The 14,979-nt window shown below is 44.0% G+C and overlaps 1 protein-coding gene across 2 annotated transcripts in view; it reads left to right on the forward strand.

Moving 5' to 3' along the window:
- Positions 1-14,979, forward strand: part of RAD51B (RAD51 paralog B) — a 640,959-nt gene that overhangs the window by 458,496 nt on the left and 167,484 nt on the right. The window lies entirely within an intron of this gene.

Consider the following 14,979-nt stretch of genomic DNA (forward strand, 5'->3'; position numbering starts at 1 on the left):
TATTTGATAAATGAAACTGTATCAGAGTAGCTTCATTAAATGACACTATCATTTATAGACTAATTTGTCAATTCCTAGGACATATCTTAGAGCATTAAAGCAAGAAATGTCTTCATAGTTTTATGGAAGTCTCAAATTGAATGTTTTAGGTCAAAGGTACAATATAAGCAATCTAAAAGTAATGTTTTCAAGTAGTTTGTAAGCTCGTGATAAATATTATATTATCTGGGGTCTTCAGTGCAGGTAACAGATCCAGGGGAATTTATTGACTAAGGTAATTGAGAAGTCTAAGGGGTGGCTGTAACTGGGCTTCCAACAATGTATCATTGTTTCTAGTGCTATTTCCATGTCTCTGCTCTGCTTTCCTCCTGTTGATTTTAATCTCAGCAGGTTTTGTCACATGGTGACAAAGGGGCTTCCCTGGCCCTCATCACTTAGGGTCTCAAAAGACATGGGGTCCTTTCCAACTGACCCACTGGATTACTTGCCTACCCCTGTGGCAGAAAGACAAGAGTGCCAAAGATGGGGCTGGGGCAGTTCTCCAAAGGAAGGGAAGGCTTTCGTTACCAGAAAAGAGGGATGGGGTGTTGTATTGGTAGAAAGAACAGCTGTCCACCCATACATTACACAAATGCATGCCAAGTACTTTCACATCCTTGGCAAAAACAAACAAACAAACAAACAAACAACCCCAAACTTTCACTAATGGAAAAGAAATGACAGCTTCAAATAGTGTAAGAAAAAAAAATTCAAAGTGTTTTTAAATATTCTGTCTAGTCCCCAGAAATACAACTAATTGTTACTTCCTCTTTGCTTTCAAATATTTTGCTTACCTCTCTGCTCTGTCACTTGGTTATCCTCCTTCTACAGATCTAGCTTCCTGAAATAGGGTGTGAGCATTTGAAGGCAGAACTTTGTCTTTTATCTCTATCTCCAGTGCCTAGTCTGCTGCCTGGGACACAGAAGCCAGTTGATGCTTATTGAATGGAATTGGATTCTATCATATGCACTGCTTACAGTAGGAAAAGAATAATTTGTAAAAGTTTACTAGACAAGAACATTAGAGGGAAAGTCCTTATTCTCCATGAGGAAGGGTTTTCCCTGAGCAACTCTTAGCTTTTCTGCCTCCTCCTCATTCCTTCTCAGGGAATGTGGCATGGTGCATCTGACTGGTAAGTCTGGGGTAAGGAAAGAACTTTTCACATTCAGGTATGGTGTTCTACCAGCCACAGAGGGCCTAGATTGGACCACTGCCCAATATAGTTTGGGGGAAGCCTACTGTTGCTATACCCCCAAGCCACATCCTCTACTTCCTCTATTTCTTTCGATGGGTTCAGAATTCAGGTGGGAAAGGTATAGAATTTAATGTTCCCCTCAATCTTCATAAAAATGTTTAGAAAGATCCTATTGTTTGTCTTTGAATATGTGCAGAGAATGGATATAAAAACTAAATCTCTTGGGATTTTATGTATTATTTATTTATATTCCATCTTTTTCCAAAAGAGATTTAAGATGGCTTCATGTTCAACATGGTAATCTAATCCATGACATTCAAAAGCCACAAAGACAGAAAAAGAATTTTTCGAGACACCCTGAAGCACAACTTCATTTGATATGGTTTCCTAGCCTAGATTATAATCAGGAAGTAACTGATTCCTTTTATTATTGTTTTTAAGCAAAAAAAATATCTGATTCCTCATCCTCTATCCCTTCTTATGGTAAACAGCTTCATTGGTTACCCCATTACCAAACCCCAATCCTAGGAATCAATGTAGATTTCCTTTCCTCTCTGCTGCCTCTTCTTCCCCAACATCTATTCCATGGTCAAGATTTCCCTCCTCAGTACCTCTCATATCCCGCCATACATCCAGTGTCTAAGTTCACGCCTTGAAGTGGCTCTTGTCTGGACCAATCCAGCCCCCCAGCTTTGTAGTTTTCATTCCCTATTCTATACTGTGGCCAAAGTGTTCTTTCCAGTGCAACAGCATGATTGTGTTACTGTTGTGTTTGAAATCCCTCTGTGTCTTTTTACTGCCTCTAGGAGTTAGTCCAAACTCCTTAGCATACATACAGGGACCTCAAGGGTCTGGCAGCTGCCGAGTTCTCCAGGCATCTCTCTGAATGGTTTTTCTCTTGGCCTCATTTCTCTACCACCCCCCCTCCCCCACAAAACACATACACTAGAGCTATTGTGAAGTACTCAGAGTACCTCTTAGAGGCCAGGCTACTTGGCATTTTTGGGTTCCGTTGCTGCTCTTCTGCCTATAATTTGCCTGTTCCAGCCTCTCCTTGCCCCCAAAACTGACTCAGCTTTCAAGACTCAACCAAAGTGCACCTCATCTCTGAAGCCTTTTTGACAGCTCGCCCTTAGGAAGAATCAAGCTGTCTCTTCTTTGTGTCTACTTCTGTGCCTTGTTGTCCTGAACACATTTCTTTTTTTCCATGAATTGTTGATGACACTATTTTTGCCTCCAGTAGACCGAAAGGTCCTGGGCGCTAAGTCCAAATCATGCCTCTTCGGTTGTCTCTGACACATAACATTTTGCCTGACCCTTGAGCAACATCCCATAGATGTTTCTTGACTAAATGCATGTTTACATGTGTGAGCGAATAGCAGTGTGGGAATTTTTGTTAGCAGTATTGCCTTGTTTCCTACAACTTTGAGGATACAAAATTAGCTACTCCCATACAATGGTTAGGGAGCCCTGCATTGCAAAGATTCAGCTTTAAGACGCGGACTTGTGAACAGGAGCAGGCTCTGCTTTATAGTAATTTCAGCTGCTGATGTTAGCAGCCTCTGTTCCTTGTAGAGTTGAGAGGGCTGTTGGTCACTTTTGGTCTTTATCTTATAAACACCCACACAGAAGGATTGCATGGGAGCCCAAGCAGAGGATATCTGTGTGGATTGAGAGAGGATTTTAAAGCTTTAGAGAGTCTCATCTTTCTGGAGTAGTTTAACTATTCATCTCCCCGGGGAAGAGACAAAATCACTGAATTTGCTCAATATTCCATCCAGGCTTTGAAAACCAACAGGGCAAGAGAGACTTTAAAAAGCAAAAATTGTTGACAGAGTCAGCAAGTATTTACTAAGTGACTATTGCATGGCCCATGCTGCGGAAGAGCAGGGTAAAGGACATTCCTTGGAGAGTTTACTGTCCATAGTTATTAATGTCACTGGAACAAATATGCCTTAGATGATAAGTTCTGATGACAAATGTAGACAACCTTTATTTTTTTAATTACATAAAAAATATGAAGTAGTCTGCAAAGCACCATTTTCTTACAGTTTATAATGGCTGAAAAATGAAGAGTCCAAGGTATGCTCATGGTCTAAATCCGGGATTGCAGCTCAGTGCCCACTGGATCACAGTCATACAACATTTTCGAATTCAGGAAATTTTTAATAAGAATTAAGATTTCTTACTTGTGGTTTCTGCCTGGCTCTTAAATCCAGTTGACTTTGTGATCTCAGGTCTAAATGATTCACACATGACTTAGTGGTTTGGGGAAAACTGTACAAAGGCTTTCAACTTTGGATAAGTGGATTCTCATATAAACACAAAGAATATTTAACTAATTTGTGAGTTCCTAGGCATAAAGCAGAGGTTTTTTTAAAAACAGACCAAGAAAAATGAAGATTAATCTTGCCTTTGTTTCATGGATTAGATCTGGGATCAACAAACCTTTCTGTAAAGGGCCAGATAATAAATATTTTAGGTTTCACATTGTAGGTCATGTGGTATTGGCTGCAGCTCATCTGCCATTGTAGTGTGAAAGCAGCCATAGACAACAGAAGAACAAATAAGCATGGCTGTGTCCAATAAAACCTTATTTATGAACATGAAAGTTGAATTTCATATAATTTTCATGTCACAATTTTTTTGGTCTCTTTTTCCCCTCAACTATTATTTAAAACTGTGAAAACTTCTTAGCTCATGGACCATTTCAAAAACAGGAGACAGGCTTCATTTGGCCCCCAGGCAGGACGTTGGATGATTGTCACTACAAAATCTTGGTTTTGGGCTTTTTAGACCTGACTAGCCTGAAGGGAACAAGCTAGGGTGTTCTGCCCTCTGTAGAGTGCAAGGGAATTCTCCTTTCCTCACTTTTTCATATTCAGAGGGGGCTGGGTGGATGTCTTGCTTGAACATGCAAGTAGTGCCCAGTTGCTCACCTTGCATTTCCCAAAGCCTCAGAGGCCAGTCTACATTTCAGACAGCCCAGGTGATGAGTGAGCCTTGTGTTTTCCATGAGGAACTCTATCCCTAAGCATCTGTATCCCAGCTATACTTATGCATGGAAAAGGCTAAAATCTATTAATATCCTAGCTAGAAAGAAAACTATAAAATTACACATATATGCAAGCTTGTGTGTATTCTGCAGTTCAAAGTGTAGTCAGCAAAAAAAAAAAAAAAAAAAAAAGCATGCATGCTATTGCACTGGGAGGAAATCGGTGTCTTTGAAATCAAATACCCTCCCATTGGCATATCCAGGCTTGAAACCCTGCTGCAGCTTTTAGCTTCCACCACATGTTTACATTGGAAATCTCTCTGTGCGCATATAGAGTTTGTTCTCTTATGAAATCATGTCTCTAGGGAAGGATAATTTAAAGCCATTTCCGTTTGTTATGTCTGAGCTGAACTAGACTATTAGGGCTTGTTAACGCTGGATAAACTTGAGCCCTATAACTGCCTTCATCTGCAGATTATAGAATCTGTCCAACAAATTGCATTCTGATGTTTTCAGATGAAGGCTGAGCAAGCAAGGGCCTTTTAATTTATTTTCTATCACCATGGTTGTCTTAGGAATCACAGATTTGACTCTCATGCCTACTTGGGACAGCGTAGATGATATAACTCTTGGATGGGCCAAATCCAGAAGTAACTGAGACACTAAACGACATCTGCATGCTGCTATAGCGGAGCAAGCAACGGCTGGCAGTCAGAACTGCTGGCGAAGCATCTTTCTTCAGAGTGTCTCCCTTCCCCCAGTCTTAGCATAAATCAGGGTTAGGTCCACTGAAATAGCGTGTGTGGTCTGCATTTAGAAATTTCATTTGAAAATTATATTGTGGCAACCATGAGACAGATGGGTAGAGTAAAACAAGTTTTCTTTAGGCTCATGTTAAGTAAATAGAATTAAGTGAAGATAGTTTCCCTGATGGAGTGAAGGGGAGGTGATGGTTGCCCCAGGGTATCTAACTCCCTCTGCCTCCATTCATCAAACCCGCTAAACACACTTACTCTACTGCTGACATTTAAGAATTTGGCTTATTATGATCCTCCATTTTAGAGAGTGGGATACTAGAAGATTGAAATTGCACCCATTTGACTTATTTAAAAAAAAAATCTAGTAGAACTGCCCGCATAATTTCAAGAAAGTCTTAAGTAGGATGGCACTGGGCAGTGGTGTGCCTGTACACTGTGGCACCTCCCAGTTTTAGAAAAGAAATCTTCCCTCCATGGCTCCAAACTTATTAACAGCCTTATTCAGCCTTAGCTGAATTCAATTCTTTCCAGTAAACCTGTGGAAGGAAGGCACTGTCTTAAGCCCAGAGGTTGGTGGTGGTGGTGGGAGAGGGTGGAGGTGGGATTGTCTAACCCTGATTTAGACAAAGAAAACATGGACCATCTCAAAAGGTGACTGTGTATATGAATCACGCTAATCAAGTCCAGACTCAAAGAATGCCAGAAATGAAGGGAAGGAACTGAACAGTGACATTTAAACTAGGCTTTGAGTGAGAATTAGGGATTTGACCAACAGGAGGAAGAAGAATCTGCTAGACTGAGATAATAGCATAAACGAAATTCCCAAAGTAGAAAAATTCAGAATTGTGTTCAAGGAGCATTGAAATCCGCCCTCCCCCTGCTTGCTTCCTTCCCTCTTTTCTTTATTCAATAATTATTTAATGATCACCTGTGGTAAACCAAATAGACATGGCCACTGCCCATACGAAGCTGACAGTCTAAAGGAGGAGACAGCCCAAAGTACACGACAGGTGACAGTTGTGATCCTTACCTCAAACGACAGTGTGCATTGGCTAAGAGAGAACATTACAGGAGAATTCTACATAGTTTTCAGGGAGATATCCTGCAGCGAGAAGGGCAAGTAGGCATTGGTTACAGAGCATTGCATGAAAACAGGTCAGAGTGCATACTACCTGTCTAAAACACCGTGAGGGTGAGGCTATGTGCTGTCTTAGGTGAGGCTGCCTGGAGAGTCAGGGAGCACACCAGGGTGGGGAATTTGTCCTTATTCTAGGAGCAAAGGGAAGCCCTTGACTTGTTTCAAGCAAAGAGTGGGTTGAAGTGATAAGATTTGCTTTTTGGAAAGGTCACTCTGCAATGTAAAGAATTAGAGGCATAGAGAGAGGGGCAGGAAGTCCCACGGGGAGGCAGATGAGATCTTCCAGGTGGCATATATTCTGGTTGTATGCACTAGGGTAATGGTGGTGGGGATGAAGTGAAGGGAATGAATTTGAGGGCTGATTATGAGCATGGCATTGGACACAGTGATTTTGACACTAAAAAGATATACCAGGAAGATACAGGGGTTGGCTGGAGATACACATTTGAGAGTTATCTCCCTGTAGATGGTAATCCAACCATGAGTGTGGATGAATAAATGTCAGGTGAACGAATGAGTGATAGAATAAGTCAGTGGATGAGACTGGGTGAGGAAAGAACATAGAATAAGAAGAGAGCAGTATGATGCTGTATTTCCGTAACTATTCATTATTGTTATGAGGACGCCAAAGCAAATTATTTGTCCCATAGCTATTTCTCATGCCTCATATGGACATATTTTAAAAGCTAACAAATACTTGGGAAGTGATCAGATCATCCCCTTGTCCACATGGAAACACCTCTCCTAAAACCTTATAACTTACAGGTGGGTGGGCTCTAAGAGTTCACACTGAAGATGGTCATTTGGATTATAAAACACTGTTCCCCAAAGAAGCACGTAGGTTCCTAGGCTGATGCCACCAGAGTCCCTGATTGACCCCAACTGACCAGGGCCCTTTCTAAGAGACATTATGTTCAATAATACATTGGGTTACCAGCACAGCTTCCCTTCACTGCTGCCTTGGGCGTGGGCCTGGGAACCCTTCTCCATTCTCCTCCCATCCCCCTCACCAGACATGAGAGACAGGATTGCCTACCTTGTTGTCATTGGGAGGGGCCTGCTGGCTTCAGAGGGGGAGTTCCAGGGGTTTTTGGGAACCCCTACCAGTGCAAGCTCTCGAAGACTCTTCTAGGTTCTAGATCTGCATTTGAACCCATTCACCCCTTTGTATCCTTTCTGAGGACTCCAAGAATTGTCCTGCTTCTGTGTGCCTTGCTTGTACTGTCAGCAGGTAGGAATCTGATGGGGTCAGGAGGAGAGATATAAAGGGGAGGGTGGGGATGGCACTGTGTCTTTCCCCATGCTTAGCCTACAAATTATTGTCATAAAACTTTTCTCATCTTTCTAGTTCCTAAAGCAAGCACACACAACTCTTTGGAAGTTTCTAAGGTTTTTTATTACTAGCAATATCAGAAAGCAGGTGGAGAGCAGAACTCCCTCTGGCCTCTTCCCTAGCCTCTCCTTATTTTGAATTGTTTTCTTGAGGCCTAGGATGAACACATATCCCAATTTCTGAGGCCTGCCCTGGTTTATGGCTAGTGTCTTGGCATAATTGCCAGGAGCACCTCCTTTCTTTACAAATATAGGAGATCAATTATGGTCTCCCTTACCAGGGAGAAAGATAAAGTGATACACTGATGGTAGTGGTGAAGTCACAAAAGATTGGAAGCATCGCATTCTAGTGCAATCACGTGAACCTGAGGGGCTTCCTTGGCACTTGGGCAAGATGAGATCAAAGAGCAGGGAAGAGAAGGGTGGGTTTCCAGGCAGCCATAGGGCCAACAGCAGAGGATAAAAATTTGGAAGCAGAGGTGGAGCCAGGTTATAACAGAACAAAGAATGGTGTGTTGAAGGCCATGGTCCTGGGCCACTGTTGTCTGGTTGTGGCAGCAAGGGGAGCAGAGCGCAGAACTGTCAACATTTCACTGAAAATTTGTGTGAGAAGTTGCCACTTTGGGAGAATGGTTCAGGAAGACTTTCCCTGTGTCCACATAACTGTGTTTCTAATAATAGGTTTCTGGGAACCTCGGGCCACCCCACTGGCATAACCATGTGGGGTAACCCAAGCCCACAGGTCTCTAAGGGATGTACTCAAATCATGTGTACACAGTATGAGAACCACCTGTGATGTTAAACAAACTAACAAATATATGATCCTTTCTCATCACCACTTCCATGAAACAAAAAAACTACTTAGAAGCGTTGACTATAATGGTAATGTTTTCTTAACAAAGAGATTACTTGTAGTGAAGAACTTAGAAAAAGGAGCCATAGTCACTACTATTTTGGTACCATGTGGGTAGTGTGCCTATTATTAGGTCTTTTGCATATTCTAATAATGGTTTAAACTAGAAAAATGAAGTTGTTGCTCCTGGGTACTCAGAAGCTTAACAGCCCCCAGACCTTATGCTGTCTGGTGGGGAATGTGTATATCAATCCTTGGGAAGCTGCAGGCTAACCTCACTCGGTGGTGAACTCAGGACTGAATTTTGAATTCAGAGCCCCATTTCAGGCTCTGAGGTCTGAAATGCCTTTGCGTAAGCCTCTTGGTCTCAGAATGACCCAGTTTCCTTTTCTGTATAAGGAGAACGTGATCCCAGTATGAGAGTAGTAGCTGAATAGCTTTCAGCATTTGGGAAAAATTCCGGTGAAGGGTGTGAGCTCTCCAAATGTTGCGGGGGGCCTGTGATGCACGGCGAACAGGACTCTCTCATCACTGGAAGGGTGCAGGCAGCCACTGAATGGACCCTGCTCGGGAAAAGCGGAGACACACTCCTGTTTTGGTGATACCAGTGCAAATATGTTTTTACATCCCACTTCTTATTTTGCCTGTTTTTTGGAAACACAGCTTTTTTTGTTTGCCTCTTTGTACTACATAAAGAAAATGTTAGAACAATTCTTACTAATCTCCAAAGTCAGCTGAGTGTTCATATAAAGAATACCCTTATCAGTTAGAGTGGCCACCTATGATTTCCCATTAAACAGCTGTGTATTTCCCAATTGTTGGTTATTTGGGGTTTTTTCTGTCTTTACTATCATAAAAAAACATTGTAATGAGTATCTTTTTACATGCAGATTTCCAAACATGTCTGTCTCCTTAGGATACATTCCTGAGGTGATATTGATGGGTCATATGCATGTTTCTGTTTCTATATGTATTGCCAAACTACCTGTCAGGAAGGTATCAATTTGCATGCTTACCCTGGGGGTTACATGTGTTTTCAATCTTTGTGAACCTCTTATATGAAAATGATATCTTATAGTTGATTGCATTTGTTTTCCTTTGATTGCTAGAGATTGAGCATCTTTTGTATGTATATTGCTTGTTTGTATTTTGCCTATTGTGACTTACTTGTTTAGTGCAGTTTGAAAGCTCTGGGAGTGTCATGGTCTGGTTGGTCCGTGGAATGCAGGATCTGGACTATGAATTATTCTTCGGTTAGATTGCATGATATGAAAGCCTATAGTAAAGAAATTTTGTAAAGCCATTAGAAAGCTATTTTAAGAATATTCTATGATTTACTATACCATGACATTTGAGAATCCTTCACAAAAGAGGGATAGACACCAATTCTGGAGAAGGTGTCCCTGGGCTGTGCCCCTCTGCTGCGGCCCTAGCATTCTTGGAAAGCTCTCGGTAGAGGAACTGCTGCAGCAGCCAAGAGGACCCCACCTGCCTGAAGCTGCATAGGCCAGCCTCTCTTGAGTTTTATGATGCATCTGAAACGAAGTTTTACTGCATCCTCTCTCCAACCCACGAAAGACCATAGGGGTAGAAAAGAAAAACAGAACCCACCAACAGGAACAAGCAGATCTGTCCGAGAGTGGGGAACCGGTTACCCCGTGGGGCAGTGGGAGAGTAAACTAGAAAAGACATAAAGCACACCTCGCTTTAATCCCTTCCATCCGCCCAGAGTCCCCAGAAAGCTCATAAAGTCTCCCTTTCTGGGTGATTGGATTCCTTTAGCTCATGGGAAGGCAGCATGTTTTGTTGTTTTGGGAAAGGGCTCCGAGGGAGCTGGGGGTGGGGTGGGGGAGGAGAGTGGCAATCACTGGAGGTGAATGAAAACGAAGCCCCCTCTCTCCTGGCTTCAAGGTGGTGAGTGGTAAACACAACAGCTGCTGCCTGAAAACACATGGGGGCTGGGCAGCCGCGGGCAGCCACCTTTCAGCAGGGCCAGCAATTACCTCCCTCGGAAGCCATGCATATCTGTGCGTTTTTTCACCTTTTGAGGGCTCCTCTTGGCTAACTCAAAGGAATCATTTTGAATGCTGCTGGCAAAAATGTTGCTGAAAGTTGTGGGTGGTGGGTGGTGTGTTTTTTATTTCTCTAAAAAGAGTGGTTGTTCATCTCTGCCAGTATTTAGAAGCTGGAACTGTCTGTTCTTTTTGTTTGAAATAGACTTTAGAGACCAGTCCTTTCAGAGACTGGGAGAAGGAAAAAGGAGGGAAAAAAAACACAACTCTCTGGATACTTTTTACTTGTTTACTTTTGACCTTTCTCTGTGTTTGCAGCCTGTAGGAGAACCCTGGTCAGCCTGGCCTGGACTCCTCTGTCTCGAACAACAAACACTCAAACAATCCCCTCTCCCCAAATTCTCTGGCAGTTAAAAGAAGAACCTCCTAAAACTTGTCTAGCCTACGTGTTCTTGAACTCTTGGTGAAGGTGGAGGAAAAAATGCTTTTCCTCCTTCTCCTCCATCCAGTGGCCCAGCCACCCTTCCAGGCCTTGTCTTACTGTTCTTCATTCCTCCCCCAAACCCATTCCTCAACTCTGCTGCTTCCCAGCTCGCAGGGCCGCAGGGCCGCAGGGCCGCAGGGCCCCAGGGCGGCCTTTTGGGCTTCTCTACTTCGCAGGTGCCACTGCCTTTCCTGGAATGCTTCCTCTCCACCCTTGGCTAGGGGTGGGGTGGCCGGGGGGAGTCCTCTGTCGTATAAGGCTGCCCTAAATGCACTGAGCCTTCCTTCCATGGCTGACATCCTTGAAAGCAGGGAGCAACCTGGAATGTCTAACACAAAGCCTGTGTCACTGGAGGCAGCAGTGGTATTGGTATTAGCAGCAGCAGTAGTGATGGGAATAATAGTGATGTTTTGGGCATGTGCCACGTGCTAGACACTGTCCCATGTGTTTCTCACATGTATCATCCCTAATCCTCCCAATTACCCTACATCATAGATGGTATCATCTCCAGTTTATAGATGAGGAAATTGAGGCTTAGGAGTTAAGAAACTCTGCCAAGATCATCATCTAGCTGACAAATGACTGGACCAAAGTTGGAATCCAGATCTTACTCATTTCCACTCTATCTCATGGCCTCTTACTAGATGCTCAGTAAATATCTGTTGATGAATGAAAGGCCTGGAGATTGTTTTCTGAGCCTGGGGAAATCTTTCTGGGAATGTCAAGGCCATGGCTTTTACACCTGGTCCTTTAACTGGGTTCCCTAGGCCCTTAGTTTTTCTTCTTCTATTCCTGATATCATCCTGTCTCCTGTTTTCTGTCTAAGAATCATACCCTCTCATCATGTTTTAGCTCTAGGGCTGGGGATGGAACAAAGTATAGCCTCCTTGTCTCACATACCTACTTTTCCTTGAACTAGCCCTTATTTCCCTGATCTCATTTTAGTCACCCCAAAGATAATTAGGCTAAATTAAATGAAGTCACTGTTTTTATAGATCCAGAACAGTTGAAGATCAGTCCTATCATATGGGTCAAGCTAATAGAGCACGTCTGTCAGAGGCCTGAAGGAGAAGCCTGCAAACTTCCCTCATGGAATTGTTGTAAGAATTAAATACGTATAATACATAAAAATGACCACTAGTGCCTGGTATGTAGTAAATTCCCAAAAAGGTAAATATTAGCTCTTGTCATTATTTTTATTAATCCTTGAATGGGATACCAAAATTCCTAAAAGAGGGTGAGACTAGGGGAAATACATTCATTAATATTAAAATTAGTACAGCTAATATTTAATTACTATATGGCAAGCACTGTGATAAGGATTGTTCGTGTATTGACTCATATTCTCATAACATAATTAGAATTCTCACAACAATCTGATGATGTGGGTACCACCCCAGCCTCGTCTCACAGGTAGGGAGGTGGAGACAACAGGGAGGTTAATTTGGGGAGCTTGGGGTCCAGTTTCTGGTCCTGGCCTGTACTCTTTCATAAATCACCCCCACACTGAAACATAGTAAGCCCAAGGCCTACTGGAAGCCTAATAGTAAAGGAATACACCAAATCCTTCTCATTCTTATCTCTAATTTTTATTTTCCTGGGACTCGAGCATGTCTGTGAAAGGCCCTGTTGCTGTGTCCTTGTACAGTCCCAGACACCACTGAGAGGAGGGAGGGTAACCCAGGGAAGCCGGCATTCCTGGGAAGCAGCTCAACATGGGCAGGACCTCTGTGCACCAAACCCAGTTCTTCCAAACCAGTATTTCCCAGTTGCCAGCCTGCTGCAACAACCCGTATTACCACAGCTGAGGCTGTTTGGTAAGGAAAGGTTTTCGGCACAAAATTGTTTCTCGTATTCAGCTAACTTACCACTCTTGTTCCCCTTGAGACTGCAAAACACCATGCATGCCTCCCTCTTTATAAATGCCAAAACAAATCCTAGAGACGAACACAATATTTGCAGTTCTTTTTCAAAAATGGGTACTGTGGGGTTGCCTGGCTGGCTCAGTTGGTTAAGCATACGACTCTTGGTTTCCACTCATGGAAACCATGATCTTATGGTTTCATGAGTTCAAGCCCCATGTCGGGCTCTGAGCTGGCAGTATGGTGCCTGCTTAGAATTCTCTCTCTGCCTCTACCTCTCCCCAACTCGCGCTGTCTCTGTCTCTCTCAAAATAGATAAATAAACTTTAAAAAAATGGTACTGTGCACCAAGTAAATATTTGGCGAATGAACATAGGTGATTAAATAGTCAGTAAAAAGAAATGTATACAGCCATACTCTACGTATTTGCATATGAAGTGCATGTACATATACAAGAAATTTCGTATGTAAACTTCATGGTGCAGTTATATGTGTATATGTGTTAATATATAGTTTTTATTTTATTTTATTTATTTTGTTAATGTTTATTTTTTGAGAGAGAGAGACACACAGAGTGTGAGCAGGGGAGGGGCAGAGAGAGAGGGAGATGCAGAACCCGAAGCAGGCTCCAGGCTTTGAGCTGTCAGTGAAGAGCCCAACACGGGGCTCGAACCCACAAGCCGTGAGATCATGACCTGAGCTGAAGTCGGATGCTTAACCTACTGAGCCTCCCAGGCACCTCAGTATATAATATTTTAATTCTTTCTGCGTATCTGCGTTTTCTACATCTCTATGTGAAGGTGGAGCACCTTCAGGTGTGCAGGCTCTGAATCGGGCCTGCCTCCCCACTCCAGCATGCTGTGCTCTGCTCACCTGCACCCGCTCTCGGCCCGTCACCTTGTGGTTAACATGGCCCTGTGGTTCAAGTGGGAGGGTTAGGAGCAGAGGGCCAGAGCCGGTGTCCTCCCTGAATGTCAAATGTGATGCTCTACCTCAATGTTTCAAGTATCCTTGTAGCCTACCAGGGAGCACTGGAAAGGGAGACGGGTGGTGGTGGTGGTGGGTGTTGTCTCTGTGCACGTCTCTGTGGGTGTAGAAGGTAGAGGTGCTACCTGAGGAAGACTCAGTGCGTACCCTTCACTGTCATGCTTCTGCATGCCCGTAAGATGGAAATCACATCCACTGACAGAGATCCTCGAAGAAGAGGTAAAATCGATGATGTGTTAGGGTGAGATCTGCTGTGGAAAGGCCCACTGTGCCAGGGCTGCCTGCTTTTTTTATGCACGTGCCCTGAGTGAGAGCAAGGATACAGTTGGCTTCCTTCCCCAGAGCCGGCACAGTAAATGTGCCGAGTAAATGGCAGAGTAAATGTCCGCTGGGTGTTTGTTCCAGCTCTGTGTCACCATCCCGTGCTCCCGGCTCTTTCTCCTCCCATCTGCCCTCTCTCTGGACTGCTCCCGTTTGTTTGTCCCTTGCCCCCTCCCCAGCTAGCCCACTCCCCCGCATTGCTCCCTCCTCTCCCCTCCCTCTGCCACCACTCACTCCGCACGGGCCTCCAAAGAGTCCTGTCTTGACTCAAGACACCCATTAAACAAAGTGAGACACTAGCAGTCATCGGGCACTTTGTGAGGGAGGCCAATTAGAGGCCAGATTGATCAGGACGAGCAGCAGGACATCCCGAAAGACGCTTTGCTTCTGGGGAATGGGAGCTTAATCCCGTCACTGGCTGGATGGAGACTCCTGGGGCCTGCAAGCCTCATTCCTGCTGTGCCTGGAGGGAGACCATTGGAGGACAGCCGCGCCATGGAGGGCTCCGCTCACCAGCGGCCCCCCTCCCTCCCCCGGCCCCCTCGCTTCTCTTTTCTTCTGCAGTGACACACACTGCAGTGCCTCTGAGGTCATTTGTTTCCCACAGCCTCACAGGGCGCTGTGGCAACAAGGGGGACAATGATCTCTCCCAGGAATGATGGGAGGCCTTGTTTTGCCTTAAATAAGCCCCTTCAAGGGAGCAGTAAGGTCTGTTGTGTGTGTGGTTTGTTTTTGCAGAAAATCCTTTTGCGCGTAGTTCCAGTGTGAAGTACTCAGGCAACTTCAATTGAAGACATAAAGAATCTTATGTGTGTGGGGGAGGGTTTAATTTTATTTTTATTGCTGTTTTGAGACGAGGATCATGTTTTCCCTTCTGCCAGTTACCCTTTTCCCACTCACGCTCCCTAGACCCCAGCGTTCTTTGGATAGTTTTAGGCAGGAATTGGCAGGTGTTGGGGCAGAGAGATGCCTGTGTCTCCATGCTGGCATCTGACTTCCCTC

Source organism: Panthera leo, chromosome B3 (genome assembly GCF_018350215.1).
Source record: "Panthera leo isolate Ple1 chromosome B3, P.leo_Ple1_pat1.1, whole genome shotgun sequence".
Lineage (NCBI taxonomy): Eukaryota > Metazoa > Chordata > Mammalia > Carnivora > Felidae > Panthera > Panthera leo.